The sequence below is a fragment of the Paramormyrops kingsleyae genome, chromosome 16 (genome assembly GCF_048594095.1).
Source record: "Paramormyrops kingsleyae isolate MSU_618 chromosome 16, PKINGS_0.4, whole genome shotgun sequence".
In the NCBI taxonomy this organism is placed as follows: domain Eukaryota; kingdom Metazoa; phylum Chordata; class Actinopteri; order Osteoglossiformes; family Mormyridae; genus Paramormyrops; species Paramormyrops kingsleyae.
Genome location: NC_132812.1, coordinates 28,283,591 through 28,299,011, shown reverse-complemented (window position 1 = coordinate 28,299,011; position 15,421 = coordinate 28,283,591). Strand labels below are relative to the sequence as shown.

The window sequence follows — 15,421 nt, the reverse complement described above, 5'->3', positions numbered from 1 at the left end:
TACCAGATGTAATCAGATGGTGACACTGTTGTGTAATAGCTGCATGTCAATACAGTCCCTAATATTAAGTCAATTTTATACCTCATTTATTCATCCAAAAGAAAATGAAAAAAATCACCCTGGAGAGTCTGCATTTTGCACTGATATGAAAGAGCATGTTTCTGATCTTAATGTCCACATGCACCTCATGTTCCATTAATGGTGTTGGGTCAATCACTGTGTTCAGCTTTTATTCAGCTGTTACCCTTTGTGTTACATTTGTTTTACGTTAAACAGAATCATTTGTGGTCTTCAATTGTTTTTTTTTTTTGTTATTTTAATTGCTACTTGCTCAAAAAAAACTTTATGTCACTCCTCATTTACTGGCAAATTCTGAGAAGGTTTCCTTTTCGAGGGCAACGTGTCCGGCTCCTACGTGGAGACCAGGCCAGTGCTTTAACCCTTAAGGCACCTATAGCAACCTTTAAAAACACTGAAGTGTTGTACAATCGGCCCCATATACTTCCCCTTTCAGACTACCTATTTTTGTTTTGTTTATGTTTGCACAGTAGGGCTCTCCTCTGGACTCTGCCTGTTCCACAATTCAAATCACAGTCTCCCCTGCAAGATGGCCGCCGCTCTCTCAGGCTCTTTGTCCACGGCTCTCAGTTTGTCATCCTTGTCCTTGGACTGAGCAAGACAAGAGCCTGCTGCTCACCATCATTTGGGTGGACCGTTTGATGAGCCACAATGACATTTAATTAGGTCCATGAATAATCTCAACCTTTTGCGAAATATAATGATCGAGATGCATGCATCATAGAGAACAGAGACCTTTTTCTTATTGATGGATTGTGGAACAGTGGTGTTTATTTTTTATTAAGGATGACAGAGGAAATGTATATCCAGAAAAGTGCCTGCTTAGAAAAGGGAAATCATGCATATGCTTATGTCAGCATCAACATGCATTGAAGATAGAGGCATGTGTCAGGGAGCTGGGTGACATGTTCCCTATTTTCCATGCTGTTGATGTTTGACACAGTGTCAGTGTTTGTTCCTGGGCCCTGGTGGTCATGCTGTCAGCTCTGACCCCTGGAGAAAGCCGGATACAATTGGCTGCCAGTTAATGCTGATCTAACAGCTGGAAAGGCCTGTGCCCAACCCTAGAGTGTGGCACAGCCCAGCAGAGCTTGGATGGAGGCTGGAGGCCTTTGACGTCCCATTGAGGCTGTGGTGTTTCCCTGTGCTGAGACTGAACACAAGTGACAAAATGCACAGTAAGGCCAAAATGTGAGAGTGTGTCTCCAACTGGCAGACTTGCTCATCATGCTGCACGACCTGCAGGAGGGGCTCCTTGGGGATTTGCAGCAGATTAATGCTTAAATGGTGGCAGGGGAAGAGCGGTGTCGCATTTAAACTCCCTCTGGGTGAAATCTGAGCATCCTAAAATGTGTAAACTCCCTTGCAGACGGCACCTTGGCGTTGCCTGCTGTCATTCCCTCGTGCGGTCACGTGACTTTCCAAATCCACCCCGCATATGTCCCATTCATTCCCCACAGCCTCTGTCAAGACTGTTTGGCCATTTTGCAGCCCCTCTGTAAACAAATCTGCCCTTTGCTGTAGACTCACCAGACTGACTAATGTGGCTGACATATATACAGATACAAATTCTATAGGTCAATTTTCTCAGTCTGGATTGGTCTGTAAAACAGGCTCATGATTAGAAAGCAGTTCCATACTATACTGAAAATGCACATTGGGTTTCTGCTGTTTTCTGGCCAGTAAATATTCAGCAGTGAGTCGGCTGCTTCCCTTGTGAGCTGGAGCAGGTCACTGTAAACATCAACACTAGGCTGTCACTGGTAGCCCAGTGCCTGGGGAGTGATGAGGGTATGAGGAACTGGCAATCTGATCTGGACCAGTGGCCATGCACCCACCATTGCACCATCCCAAACGCCTATACAGGTAGCCATGGCAACACTAGTGCCTCTTCACGTGCGGAGTGGAGTAGCACCTCCCCCATTCTTCTTGACATCTTGAAGTTTTCCGCTCATAACTTGGGACTTGCAGGCGACATACTGGAAGTTGAGCTCCGACCTTGTGTGCGAGCTCCTGATCTACCAATAAACCATCATCCAAACATTACCAGGGTCGTGATCAAATCACATATGCACCACTTGTCAGACTGCCTCTCTATTCTCTGTTATCTTATTCAGGAGTGCCCCAGAATGGTCGGTACCTGCCCAGCAGCACTCATAATTCAGTGTTCATTTGGAATTTACCTCAAGGTGGCGCTGTAGAGAAATTAAGAGGTCGGACGGGCAATATGGTGTGATGCTGACACAAGCAACTATGCTGCAAATGTGGCTAACTGACCTCCCACATCATCATGTGCCTGTGTAGGTACTTCTTTCAGCTTCTAGTGAAAGTCGGTATTGATGTCTGAGAGCAGTATTTGCTGTTTTTCGGAGTGACTTCCTTCAGTTGAGTGTTAACCTCAGTGTAACTCTTTACAAAAATGTTTCTAACAGGAATGTTTTTCCCCCCCAAGTCTTAATAAAGAGTAGTGGCACCACGCCATGCAAATTGTGTATTATTGTTTCTTCACCATGCTTGTATGATGGTGGGCTCTTGAAGTTGTGTGTCCCAGTAACTCTGGTGTTTTTCCTGTACATATTACAGGAAACGATACAATATGTACACGTATTTTGGGACTGTGGGTGGGAACTCAGTGAAAACTTGCACGCACACACAGAGCTGGGGGTAAAAATATGTAACTCCAGATGCACTAGAGCTGTTCACATGCAGAGCAAGGCACGTGGCAGGGGCGGATTCGGGAGGAAGACTCAAAGAGTCATCATTTCATTGTATGTGGGGCCAGGGAATGAGCTTTCATTTCTGGCTTCAGGAACGAAATCAGAGTTGAGTAGGTTTTTTTGGTCAAATGGTATAATTTATTTGGTTTATTTGTGCTACAAAATATCCTTAATTCTGTTGAGGAGTCACTGAATCAATGTTCAATTTATTTTACAGACCTTTACATTGGTAAATAGTCTCTGCAGTATCACCCTGAATAGCAGTTCACTCGTAAATGTGGTGTGTAGCCTAAATCTCTTCTGGAAATTTCCATGTTGTCGCCAAAGGTTAGACTATAAAGAGAAACATCAGACAACACTTAGTATTGTAACCTTTATATAAATGTCGTGGCCGTTATAGTAACCAGTAATTATTAGCGGATATTTGTTTTTCTGTTCAATGGTTAAAGACCGGCGAAGCTTTTTCTACTGTTTTTCTACAGGTGAAGCCTAGGACTACTGTTCCTGTATTAGTATATTTACGGCAGCTAACGGTGGAGGGAGGGGCCAAGGCGTTCCTTACGCTCTGGCTTGGCGCTTCACTCCGAGACGGGGCTCTCAGACGGACCGGCGGCATCGACCAGGTAGGAGACGAAGTTATTCCTTTAAATGGAAAAGACGCATTTAATCCACAGTGACTGACTGTGCAGCGGATCATTGAAATGTCACGCATGTTCATTTGTAACGTGTAGATAAGCGCAGCGAGAATGAAAAGATGCTCTCGCATTGCGTGCTGTTGGCAGCTTCATCACACGGAGGAAATATGTTCAGTGATCGCTCCTCTGTACTAAGCATGGGCTGCCTGCATTACTGGCGAAAACAGCCCTTAACATGGCTCAGAGCAACATGTGCCAGCATGTTCTTTATTGCTTTAATAGGATTGCCTATATACGGGTCTGGTTGGTGTGATGTGTCTGATGTATACGGTGTGTGTGTGTGTGCGTGATGTGCATGGTGCTTGCATGTGTGTGATGTGGAAAGGCGCAGTCCAGCCTTATCTATCCCCCACCGGCGCGGTGCAGTCGGAGGCTCGGAGCGCAGGTCCAGCAGACGTGGTGCTGAAACGCAGGCTGGCCGCGTCCCTGCAGCCCCCCTCCCCCCCTGCGGAGAAGCGCCCCCTAATGTGTTTATCTCACCAATGTAGTCCCGCTTAATCTTTAAATAGAAAAAGGAGATTAAAGATGGTTGGTGAGTGAAACCCCGGGGCACCCCAGTAATCGATCGCCCAGAAAACCCATGTCGGTCTTTAAGACCGTGTGTGCGGTTAAAGCGTTACCGAAATGGACCGGCACTTTAAGTCCGGCACCGAACCCTGCATTGCGTTCCGTCTTTAAGCCTCGGGCTGCGGCTTTGCGCGTCCCGGCTCATCCAGACCGACGTCGTATGAAGCACAATGCAGCTTATTCATGAGCTGCCTGCGTACCGGAACCCGGCGAAATCCCCCGGTAAGGCAGGGATTTCTGCTGGTCGATCACCTTCATATTGATGCTCATAGGTATGCTGAAGCATATGATCCGGTACCGAGGCCGTGACAGAACCTTTAAAGGGACAGGCAGTGTCTCGCACCGGGCTGCAGCCGTAAGAGGCGTTTTCTGAGCATAAACTGGGCGTTTAGGTCTCATTTGGTAAAAGGGCAATTTTACGAAAAATTATAATAATGATAATAAAAAGCAGCCATTCGTCATGGCAGAATTTTTCAGTTTTGCGGAAATCTTTAAAGTCTGACCCATTTTGGTGCCGGTGTCTGACTATGCAAAATCTTGAACTTCCCGCTTAGTAGTGGGTTTACGTTAAGATGTCTCTGTGTACCTTGGTATAAAATGTAGGTACAACTGGTTTGCTTTTCTCTGAAAATTCCATCTGAAATTAATTCCATTTGAATTAATAGTAATTTTCCTAAAAATGTATCTTCTGAGAACACTCCAGTGTGCTGTTCTGAGAACATTTCGAGAACATTGCATAAATAACAGTATTGCTACTTCTGATTAATAATATTAGTAGTACTGCAGTGTTACTCGTAGTTAATGATCGTAGCAGAATAGTACTACCCTCCTCCGCTAGTAACATGTCCCAGGGCTTGTCGGTTCCAGCTTAGCTAGATACCTGATTTTTTTCTTCTGTTTTCAACCTAAGTGTCACTGATACACAGATAACATTGATTTATAGAGTCAGAGTGAACAGGTGAGGGTGAAAATAGCAAACAGGTCTGGATCTAAGGTGAAAAATGAACAATAAGCAGAAGAGATAGGATGAGTAGCAACTGTAAACAGACTGGATGGTAGATGGAGGTTAAGGACCCCTCCTCCGGGTTCTGCTCACACCTTGTCGGAGAACAAGAACATCCCAGAAATCACTTGGGTCTGCATTCGCCTTTTTGTGCCTGCCCATCTGCAGCCCTACTTTCTTCAGGGGAATCGAAGCTACGGAACGATCTGCGAACATCTGGCAGAGGCGGCTCTGGCGCGGAGCAGCGAGGAACACTCCGCCAGCAAACGTTCCCCCTGCTGGAATAAGGCGACGTGTAAACCAGTGTGTTCGCCGCAGCCTTTGAGAAGGAGCAGCTCCCTCGGTCAGGCAGATCAGCCAAACGGGGGCCGGTAACGTGCATTAGGGTCAATGCAGAAGCTTGTATCACACCCCCGCAGCCTGTCGGTGGTAGGGTGGGCACCCTTACGTCAGCATGGCCTCAGGTTGTTGTAATTATCGGGGCAAGTATATGGAATCGATCACAGTCACAAGATCACAGGAGACTTTGGCTGTTGGGGTAAGGGGGCGGGTTGCCCCCCTCCGACATGAAGGTTTCTTCACTCACCTCTGTCACTCACAGCCAGCAAGCTCATGCCACCAAAACTCCCTTGATTCCTGGAAGCCTGGTGTGCAAGCATTACTTTGTGCTGGGGAGCGAGATGGTAAATAAACGGGAATGGTAATAGCCAGCTGTGTGTGAGGGTGTGTTTGTGTGTATGTGCCTCTGTCTACATGTCCGCTGGCGTCCATCTGCGCGAGCGGAGCTCTCAGTCCGTAAGATAAGATAAACTTTATTGAACGCAGGGGGAAATTCTTGTGCATAAAAGCAGCATGAATTTTCCCATGGGATCAATAAAGTCTGTCTTATCTTATAGGCTCACACATGCTTATGTAGATGCGTGATCCATTCTGGGGTGGTATAGAATGTGCTCCTGCTGAGTCAGACCTTCTGAGTGTTCTTTGGTCAAAGGCTTTAGAACAGCTGTCACCTCCTGTCCGTTAAACATCTGGGGTTGCCCCTTAGACGCTCGTTTTCCTGTCTGAGCAGGTGGCAGCGTTGAATGCCATTAAGGGATTCAGGAGGTGGTACTCCTATTTCTGGGGTGTGGAGACTTTCTAGAACTTTCTAGAGTGACCAATTGGTCTCACAGATCTAGACTTTTATACGTTCTTACAGCAGAGCATTTTATGGCCTTTGATTTTACAAAATATACATCGCTTAAGGGTTGGACACCACGGCTATGCTTTTTGACTAAGGTCCAGTTTATTGAATGCTAGGCTGCCTCCCACATGTTTCTATATAATCCACCCTTCGTACATCAGTATGGTCTGCTTGACTGAATCATGCTACCTCATTCTCTGGTGACGTTTCCTCTGATAGGCCCTGAGAAAAACTCGGGAGATGCGTATGCGCTTTTGCGTGGAAATGGGTCCGTTCTCCTGGAATTGTAGCTTTCCGCAGGCCATTGCAGCATTTGGGCCGGATCAGTATAGAAGAGACCCCGTGAGTTAGGGCATGCGGTGCTGCTGCGGGGCTGCTATCACGAGCGTGTTTTAGGCTACAGTGAGCTGCAGATTTCCCCCACATTGAAATGCGCTAGGAGGAAGCAAAGCGGGGCATCAGATCCACCTCTCCAAGGTTGCATCAAAGTCTTCTCCACGTCCTACTTAACCTCGGCCTGATTAGCATGCAGCCGTTCACATCTCATGTGTCATTCCCTTAATGCATCTTAACTTAATGGATGAGGTCTCTCCATATCCTAGCCAGTCGAGTCTCTTATTCATTCACCATTGACTCATGAACAAAAATGGACAGGTTTGAGTCCCACTGTGGGTGTTTCTGTTCTCTGAGACATTTTGCTTCGCCTTGATTTACCTAAAAATCTGCCTGCATTACATTGTGAGGTTTAAGTAAATTTTATTGGGTAAAAGCACAAGCCTGATTGTGATTAGTGAATAATGGTGACTGATAACAGTGGATCCTAGTAAGTGAAACTAAATGCTCTCTAATTGTTGCCGTCTAACCCACACTGTTTTGGGAATTTTATAGGTGTGGTACACAGGTGTATCGATGTGAATGCGCGGCGGTGAGTTTCAAAGCAGCAGCACTTGTCTGAGCTTCAGGATCACCTGCTTTTCTTGCCGTGAAACTGCATCCAGGCATTTCGGGCCCTTAGCGAATGTTCATGTCGTGAGACTTTCCCTGAGATGTCAGACTCGCTAAACCGTTGGAAACACGCTCTGCTGAGAGGCTTGTCAGAAATATGACGTGGTGATGAGTAACAGTGTTATCTTGCAGTATCTCAGGGTCCAAATAAGGCCCAGATTCCCCACTTTCATTTTGCACGTGCACCAGTATGGCGTAGCGGTCAGCTTCCTGTGTGCTCAGCTTAGCTGACTGGGAGTGCTGACTGTGGGGACAGGTGACTGGGAATATAGCTTGTTATAGGGTTAGCCCAGTATCGGAGCAACTCCTTGGAGCCATGTAAACGTGGGTGCACTTCGTAAATGACAGGCCGTCCCCAGGTTACGAAAGAGATCTGATCCCTAAGTCTGTCGTTACGTCGAATTTGTAGGTAAGTCAGAAAAATAGTAATGGAGCACATAACTATATTTATACAGTAATAATAAAGATAACTATATACGGTACTGTACTATACCTTGAGCTGAATAACCACTGGAGTTGTGCAATGTTTTCAGATGTCACAAAGTAATGCATACGTTTATTATTACGAACCGTTGTATTTAAGCTGATTTTGTAATATAATAGGCTTTATGACAGTATGTTCGTAAGTACGAGCTGTTCGTAAGTCGGATGTTTTTAACCCAGGGACTGCCTGTATTGGGGTTGTCCATTAGCTGGCTCCATCCTCAAGGTGACCTGCTCCTTCCGAGCTGAATCTCTGCATGAAATTGGATGGCACATCGCAGCCTAGCATATGAGGGCTTTGAGGATTTCGGACAACGCAGGCGGAGTGAAGTCGATACAAATAAATGAAGCTCAGCAATATCTGTGTTTTACTGATTAAAGACAAATTTGCCGTGTAGGTTTATGGCTGCAGCGGCGGATGATTAATTACATTCCCCTCTTGGTATCACTTACGTTAAGTGAGCGATGTAGAACACCCGGTGCTTTTGTGAGAGTAATCCTACCATGAGTCAGGTTGCAGGTCCTCTGCCAAGGGCTTTGTGACCGAGACCGTTTGCTTGCTGGGCTTGCAGAAGTTCAGCGTGAAGCAGCCGTACGGGTGAAGGCCGATGTCCATCCGACCCTCCAGGGCAGGTGTGCGATGGTGACACTTTTCCCGGTTAACCACAGGGCATAATTGGGTGGTGGGTGTGGTCTTGGACCTGCCAGATGTGCTTTGATTACTTTCAGAAAAAGGCATCAAGGTTCTTAGGTTTGCTTTGCATTCTGGTTCTTCTGCAGGTCACGTGAGCAGGGGTGAGTGAATCTGCCAGATAATGATGACTGATGCAGGTCCGCCAGTGCAATGCAGGTGTGAGGCGTGACAGTGACACTCGCCAGTGTCCCCGCCCACAGAGCGAGGCCCTGATGTCCGTCGTGGTGAAAGCATGGCCGTCTGGGCGTGTGACGGCCCCCAGCACTGGAGGTGCAGGGTCATTTGGCTTGGCACCCGGTGCCATTGTAAGCGCCGGCTGTGATAATGGCTTCCAGCCCAAGGTTGATTTTCAGCCAGGTCTTTAATCCATTAGCCAGGCCTTTGCTTGGAGTCTGTAGCCCCTATTAGCCATGCATAGAAAGGAGAGAGGCATCCCCAGGGAGGCAGAGTGTGTGTGCTCTCGGTTTCCAGATGTGAGCACCGAGCATTAATAGGTGCTTGGTCCTTTTTCACAGGAGTCACTGGAACTGCGGGCTCTGCTCTAACACAGAGTGGGCCTCGCTCTCCTCTCAGGCGGTACCATCTCTAAAGTCGTGCTCCGGTAGAAGAGTGACGGATGACCGCGGCTGTTGCAGTTAAACCGCGCAGGCAGGAAGTTTAGTGTTTTATTTGCCCCACGGGGCATTTTGAGCTGCCGCTAACATCTGGCACGGACAGTCCGCGGGGCCTCACAGGAAATCAGCACTTCGCGGACATGATTTTATTTTTTTTTTCGTTGGGGCTGCTCTGAGAGGCTGTTTGCCCTAAGCAAACCAGCCTGATCAGTACAGCAGCCTCCAAGTCACTTATCTGTACATCTCCAGCACTTTGGTTGGACTCTGCCCAAAGGACCTCACTTTCATTTTGTTGTTTAAAGTCTGCAAAAGGTCCGGTGCTCAGTTGAACTTAATCAGCTACGTTATGTGTACAGCTGTCTCTGTGACTTAGGAGGATGATGGGATGATCAGTCACGCATCTCGGTTTCAGGACTTTCAGCGTCATGCTGAACTGTTGGGAGGGATTCGAAAAGCTACGCCTGACAAAGCGACAGGCATAAGATTTTTGGTTTCCATCAGAAGATGGTCTAGGTGCCAGGGCCAAACCTTGACTGCTGCAAGCTTCTGTGTGTGATCTAAGGGAAGCTTTATATACACAATAGACCGGACAACAGATAAAGGTAAAATCCTAGCAAACTGCACCTAACGCTTCAGTTACTGTGTCAGCAGCTTCGCGTGACGTTCGGTCTGAGGGCCGGCGGTGGAGCTAACTGATTTTTACAGGTGCGCCGTGGAGTCTATTCTCATCACTTGCGTAATCTCTTGCTACAGCAGCTGCTCGACACAGGGGCTATACAACATCGCAGAGGGTGGTAAAAAGCATCCAGAGCGTTAGCATTAGCGTTACACGGCTCCTGTTCGGCTCAGGAGCTGAACATCACATCACAGGACTTCAGTCACCCTGGACAGCTTCTTTTCTCCCTCCTCCCTTCTGGCGGAGGGTACGTGACGATATGCACTCGGACCTCGAGATGCAGGGACGGCTCTTACCCTCATTTACATTTGCGTTTGCTCTATTGGGCAGACGCTTTTGTCCGAAGTGGCATGCAAATGGGAGAATGTTCTCAAACAAGGGTTCTGTTGCACACGTCCGTCTGAGGGCACCGTCATGCCAAACTGTTGGAAGGGATTTGAAACAGCTGCATCTGATAAAGTGACAGGCACAGAACTGTGGATTTTCAAATTCCTGGAGATGATGTGCTGCGTACGAGGGCCAAACCTCGTCGAACATGTAGTTAGGCTCAACAGCGAATGCTAATGGCCCCGCAAACGCCGGCAGTCAGCATGCCGTCACTAGATATGTGCTTAGATATGTGTGGTCGTGTCCATTTCTGTTGGCAGCTGTACTTTTTGTGTTTCATTTTTTTATTTATTTGTCCTGTACTTTTCTGTACTTGTCTGGCATTGTAAGTGAGAATGTCATCGTACACGATACACATGACAAAAAGAAAAATACTTTGAACCTTGAACATCATCTAAATCGGGCCTGGGCAATTATTTTCTGCGGAGGGGGGCAAAACCTGAGCTTCCTCATGTAAGCAGGGGCCATTTTTAATGACCGTTTTCGTGTCACAGAAAATTTACAATGATTGACTTGTTAGATTTTACTTTTCCCTTTCTTGGAAATACATTTAGAAATCAGTAGAAATAGTACATTATTCATGTTTATGTATTAATTAAGGATGATTTGTGAACAAGAATCTTCATAGATTTGAACATAAAGCTTCATCTGTCTGTTTCCATTTTAATGATTGCACAGCCCAGTATGAATTGTTCACCTGGCTCTTGCTCAGGTCGGATCTAGATGCTGACACAGTTCTGTGGCTGAATTTGGTAGCCAGACACGCTTGGAGCTGATCAGCCAGGCAGTATTCAAGATTCTCAGCGCTGCCTTTGTTTTGGTTATCAGTGAGACGTCTCGAAGGGACTGATGACGGCAACATGATGTGTTGATGTGCATTGATTTGGTTGGGGAAGCACTTTTTGGTTGCTGTTTTTACTCCACCTCGGAAGGTAAATGTGTTAAAGCAGGGTTTCCCAACCCAGTCCTTGGGGGCCGCCAGATAGTCCAGATTTATGCTCTCTCTCAGCTCCCACAAAAACGTGGACTGTCTGGGGTCCCCGAGGACTGGGTTGGGAAACCCTGTGTTAGACTATGACAGACTTTTTCTGCTATGTTAGGTACCATGAGCGGCAGTCAATAACCCATCAATAAGTAGATAAGCCTCCTCTTCACCGAGTTAAATAAAGATAATATTGTTGCCCCTTTATCACCTAAAACCAGTAATCCTTTGCATCGTTCTGGAATTTTGTTTTCTCCAAATGACCTCATCTATAATAATTTTGAATGTCCAAATTCCAAGTGTTCCTTCACTTCAGTTAGACAGGATCAGTCAGTGGCTGAGCTACACGTCTGTTTCCAGTATCTTCGATTGCTCTTGGAATATAAACTCGCTTTTCAGAGACCTATCATCTGCAGCTGAAGACCTAATATAGGTAAACTAGCATAGACTCTCTCTCTCTCTCTCTCTCTCTCTCTCTCTCTCTCTGGTTTCCATGGCACTGAAATCCCCATCAAAATGAATCCACAGCTTCCATATAACCAAAGCCCCCTGTCAGGTTATGAAACAGACCTACAACGCATCCGGCTAATATCTGAATCTATATGGTGTGGAAGCAGGGTGAGGCTGGAGATCTGCTATAGGAACTGACAGAAAAGGGGCAAGAACCTAATCAGAAAAGCCACAGCGAGCCCTGAGAAGCAACCACACAATTCCATGGAGCTCCTCTACTGGAGCACCTCTCCCCCCACATGCCATCCCTTCCCTCTGCCTAACAAGGCGATCCGTCCAGTCAGAGTGACCCAGGCTTCATTACCTGAGGCATCTGTAAGCAGGGGACCAGTGATCAATTGCTATGGTAACATCGAGTTCATCCTTATCTAGAACTGTGTAATTACTCTACCTACTTCCAGCTCACAATTTATGGTTTCTGTATGTTCATATTTATGTGAGCATTTATTATGGTGCTAATGCTTCATCCGAATGCCTGTTAATAGCTGGATGCTCAGATAAAGGTGACAAATCCTTGTCCTAGAATCCCTTGTCTAGAGATTTCTGTTCCATCACAGCCCTGGAGATGTTTATTTCAGACCATAGCTCCTGAGCTGGGCTTTATTGTCATTTGCTTTTCTCCCAGAATGAAATTCTATCGATGATGGATCATTGCTCTGGGCTGGCAAGTTTGTCCACTGTGAATACCATAAGCACATTCGCGAAGCTCAACCTGATTATGGAGTATGTACTCGCGGGGTAAAACCTTATCTCGCTTTCCATCACTTTTAATAGCGGGATGTTAGCAGAGCTTTTTGCTGATTGTAGTGAGCAGCCACTAGTGTTGTATAAACATGGACCCCTTAGAGCCAGGATCGCCGGCGTGAGCCCTGTAGATATGTTCCCCGGCCCCCTCTGGGCCATGTGGCCCCCTTGCCTTTGTGAGGAGGCCCTGGGAGGACTGGCCAGGCAGCTCCTAACTGCTCCCATAGATGCCCCCGACCCAGTTCCCTCTCATCAGTGTTAGCCATTCACATGCTAATCGTAAGCCATCTGTCCACGAGGTTGGTTTCCAGGCTTCTTGAGGACCCCCCTCGCCCTGTCTACACCCGGGGGGGGGGGGGGGGGGCGGACTGGCCTCTTTCTTGTTCTCCCTCTGTTGCACCTGGGGTGGGGGACTTTGTGGGGGATGCGTTGGTCTTTCCTGCTGGTTGGCCTCTCCTGGTACCTTGACTGTGACCATGCACAAGCCTAAAATGGCTTGTTCTTACTTTATCTGTAGGTGGTTTTTTTTTACTGTGTTTTCAGGTACCTTTTTTAATTGTTGTGCCATCTTCAGTTGGATTGTGTTGAAGCAAGCTAAGATAGATGAATTGGTGCTTCGTTTTTGTCCCTGTGCATTTTCAGATCCCCAACAGGGCACATGTTGCCATGCATGCGGGAGGTTGCCTAGGAAACACACATTTACTTCAAAACTCTCAGGTTGGCTTGGACGGATTGCTGATGGGGTGGGGGGGGGATGCATTAATTGTGGGTGTGTGTGTCATCATATATCTTTTTCATCTATTGCTTTCTGATTGAAACACATCAGGGCCCACAACAGTCCCCCCAGAGTTCATTTTCTCCAGTCTGTAATTGTATGGTCTCCATAGCAACTTGCCATCCACCAATCATGGACAAACAGTGTCTCCGTGGATTACAATGACACTCTGCAGAGCCAAGGAAATTGTCCGGCTTGGCAGAGTAGAATTGGGTCGAGGCAGAAATGTTCCTGACAATAATTAAGACATTCCATTCTTCTACAAATGCTAATTTAGTAGGGGTTTAGTACAAGTTCATCTTTAAAATAAACGATTTTAAGGAAGTGAACCATAAATGTGTTCTGCTGACTCTAAGTCTGAATCTAATTTGGCCTTTTCTAAACTGTTTAGCAGGTGTAACAGATGCAGTTAAGGGGTCACGCTGCAGCCAAGCCTGGAACCGTCTTAACTAGAAAATGCCATTTTTTGCTGCAGCAGCAAGACAGGACATGGACTTCAAAAGAAAACGGTGAATGAATCCTTCAGCCTCTCGTGGTGGAACCTTAGTCTCCCCACTTTTGCTGATCTCTCTGTCACGGCTGCAGCCGTCACTTGGTAGGTCTTCAGTGACACCAGGAACATCTGGCCAGAACCTCGGAATGCACTCTCTTGACATACGGTACCAGTCAGAAGTTTGGACACACCTGCTTTTAATGCATTTGTCTCTATTTTAGCTTTCTTGTTGACCTTATAGTACAAGGCCTCGAGGAACTTAAGTAATACATGTCAAATATTGCAACGACCAAGAGACGTGTTCAACATCTCAAAATGTTCTCACGTTTTAGACTCTTCAAAATAGCCCCTTTTGCTTTGTTGACAGCATTGCAGACTCTTTGCATTTCTTTCAAACAGCTTCCAGATGTAGCCACCTGGAAAGCTTCTCCTACAGTCCTGAAGGAGGTTCCACAAGTTCTGGGCACAAGTTGGCTATCCTGCTCTTACGCTTCGATCTAACTTATCCAAAACCTGCTCTATAGGGTTTAGTTGGGGGGGGGGGGGGGGGGATCGTGAGGGGCCAGGTCATCTGTCACAGCACTACATGTCTGTCCTTGTTCACAAGGTAGTACAATACTTAGGTGTGTCCAGACTTTTGACTGGTACTGCACATTAGTGCAGATATTGTTGTCTGGCTGCTGATGCGGAGGGTTATGGAGCGTGAGGGTTACTGGAAAACAATGTAAGGGTATCAGGAAGCTGGCGCTGCTTTGATGGGTGGATGAGGATGGAATGCAGATGACAGCAGGCTTGTCCGCAGTGTCCTCTGCCTGCCACTCATTCCTGGCCATTGGAAACCTCCACCCTTTTCCCTTATGATGACATCTTTTGTCATCATTTATCAGTTTTTGCTAGCATGCCTTGCTGATAAATGCTTGTTATCACCATGGAGACCAGCTCTGTGGATGTGGCCATGGAAACAGAGTCTGTGCACCTTCATGACAGGCCTCCCACAGCTCTCCAGATGAGCATCTCCGCTTCTCGGTCGCCCGGCCGTAGTCCTTACAGGTGACGCGGGAGTTTATCGTGCCATATGGGTCGGTCACGGTGTTGAGATGTGTTCCATCCATGCCTAGTCACACATAAACACTTTTTAAACTAACAGCACCTGCGCGTCGGTCCTTAGGGTGGTGTTTAATTAGCGGTGAGGTGTGTGAGGTAGTAGATCATGGGTAAGGCTTCTGCTGTTTTAGGTCAGTACCCATCTATCTGCCCAAAAGCAGGGATTCTCCCCCCCCTAGCAACATGTTTGCTGTTGTTGTTTCTGTTGCTGTTATTTCATTACTATACACCAAGTGTCCGCTTTATTAAGTACTCTCTGCTCGCACCAGGCAGCACCCTGTTTTGCATCCAGAACCACTTCAGTTGAGCTTTCAAAGAAGAGAACAGCTACTACACTGAGCTGTCATTTTTGCACTTGACGTCTTCCTATCAACTTTAATGGGCCTGCCCAGTCTCCTCTTACCTGTAAGTCTTTCATGGCTGATTTTGATTATGATTTTGTTATATTAATGGGTGTAATGCAATTAGAGCATAGGTGTTAAGAAAAACAGATCCATTAACTGAAGTTGTAAATTGCATGTGATTAAAAGTGTTACTCCTCTCACTCAGATGTGGAAGCTCCACTGTAAGTTACAGTCCAGCTGGGGGTTATGTTGTCATGGTTACCTCCTCTTTGGTGTTCGAGTTTTTATGGGGGAAGCTGCTGTCGGCTCTCTTCTGGGACGTGTACGACTTCAACGGCCATTTGCTTTATGGCATAAGGGAACAGCC

At 46.8% G+C, this 15,421-nt stretch overlaps 1 protein-coding gene across 8 annotated transcripts in view; it reads left to right on the top strand.

The window, feature by feature from the left end:
• The first annotated feature begins 3,360 nt into the window (after positions 1 to 3,360).
• map2 (microtubule-associated protein 2) overlaps positions 3,361 to 15,421 on the top strand; it is a 79,533-nt gene continuing 67,472 nt past the window's right edge. For 4 of the 8 annotated variants that reach the window (XM_023837783.2, XM_023837781.2, XM_023837784.2 and 1 more), the window contains exon 1: positions 3,362 to 3,418. The gene's annotated coding sequence lies outside the window, so the exon portion shown is untranslated. Of the gene's footprint in view, positions 3,419 to 15,421 lie in introns of all 8 variants that reach the window. The other 4 variants (XM_023837780.2, XM_023837777.2, XM_072700802.1 and 1 more) reach the window with 2 other exon arrangements.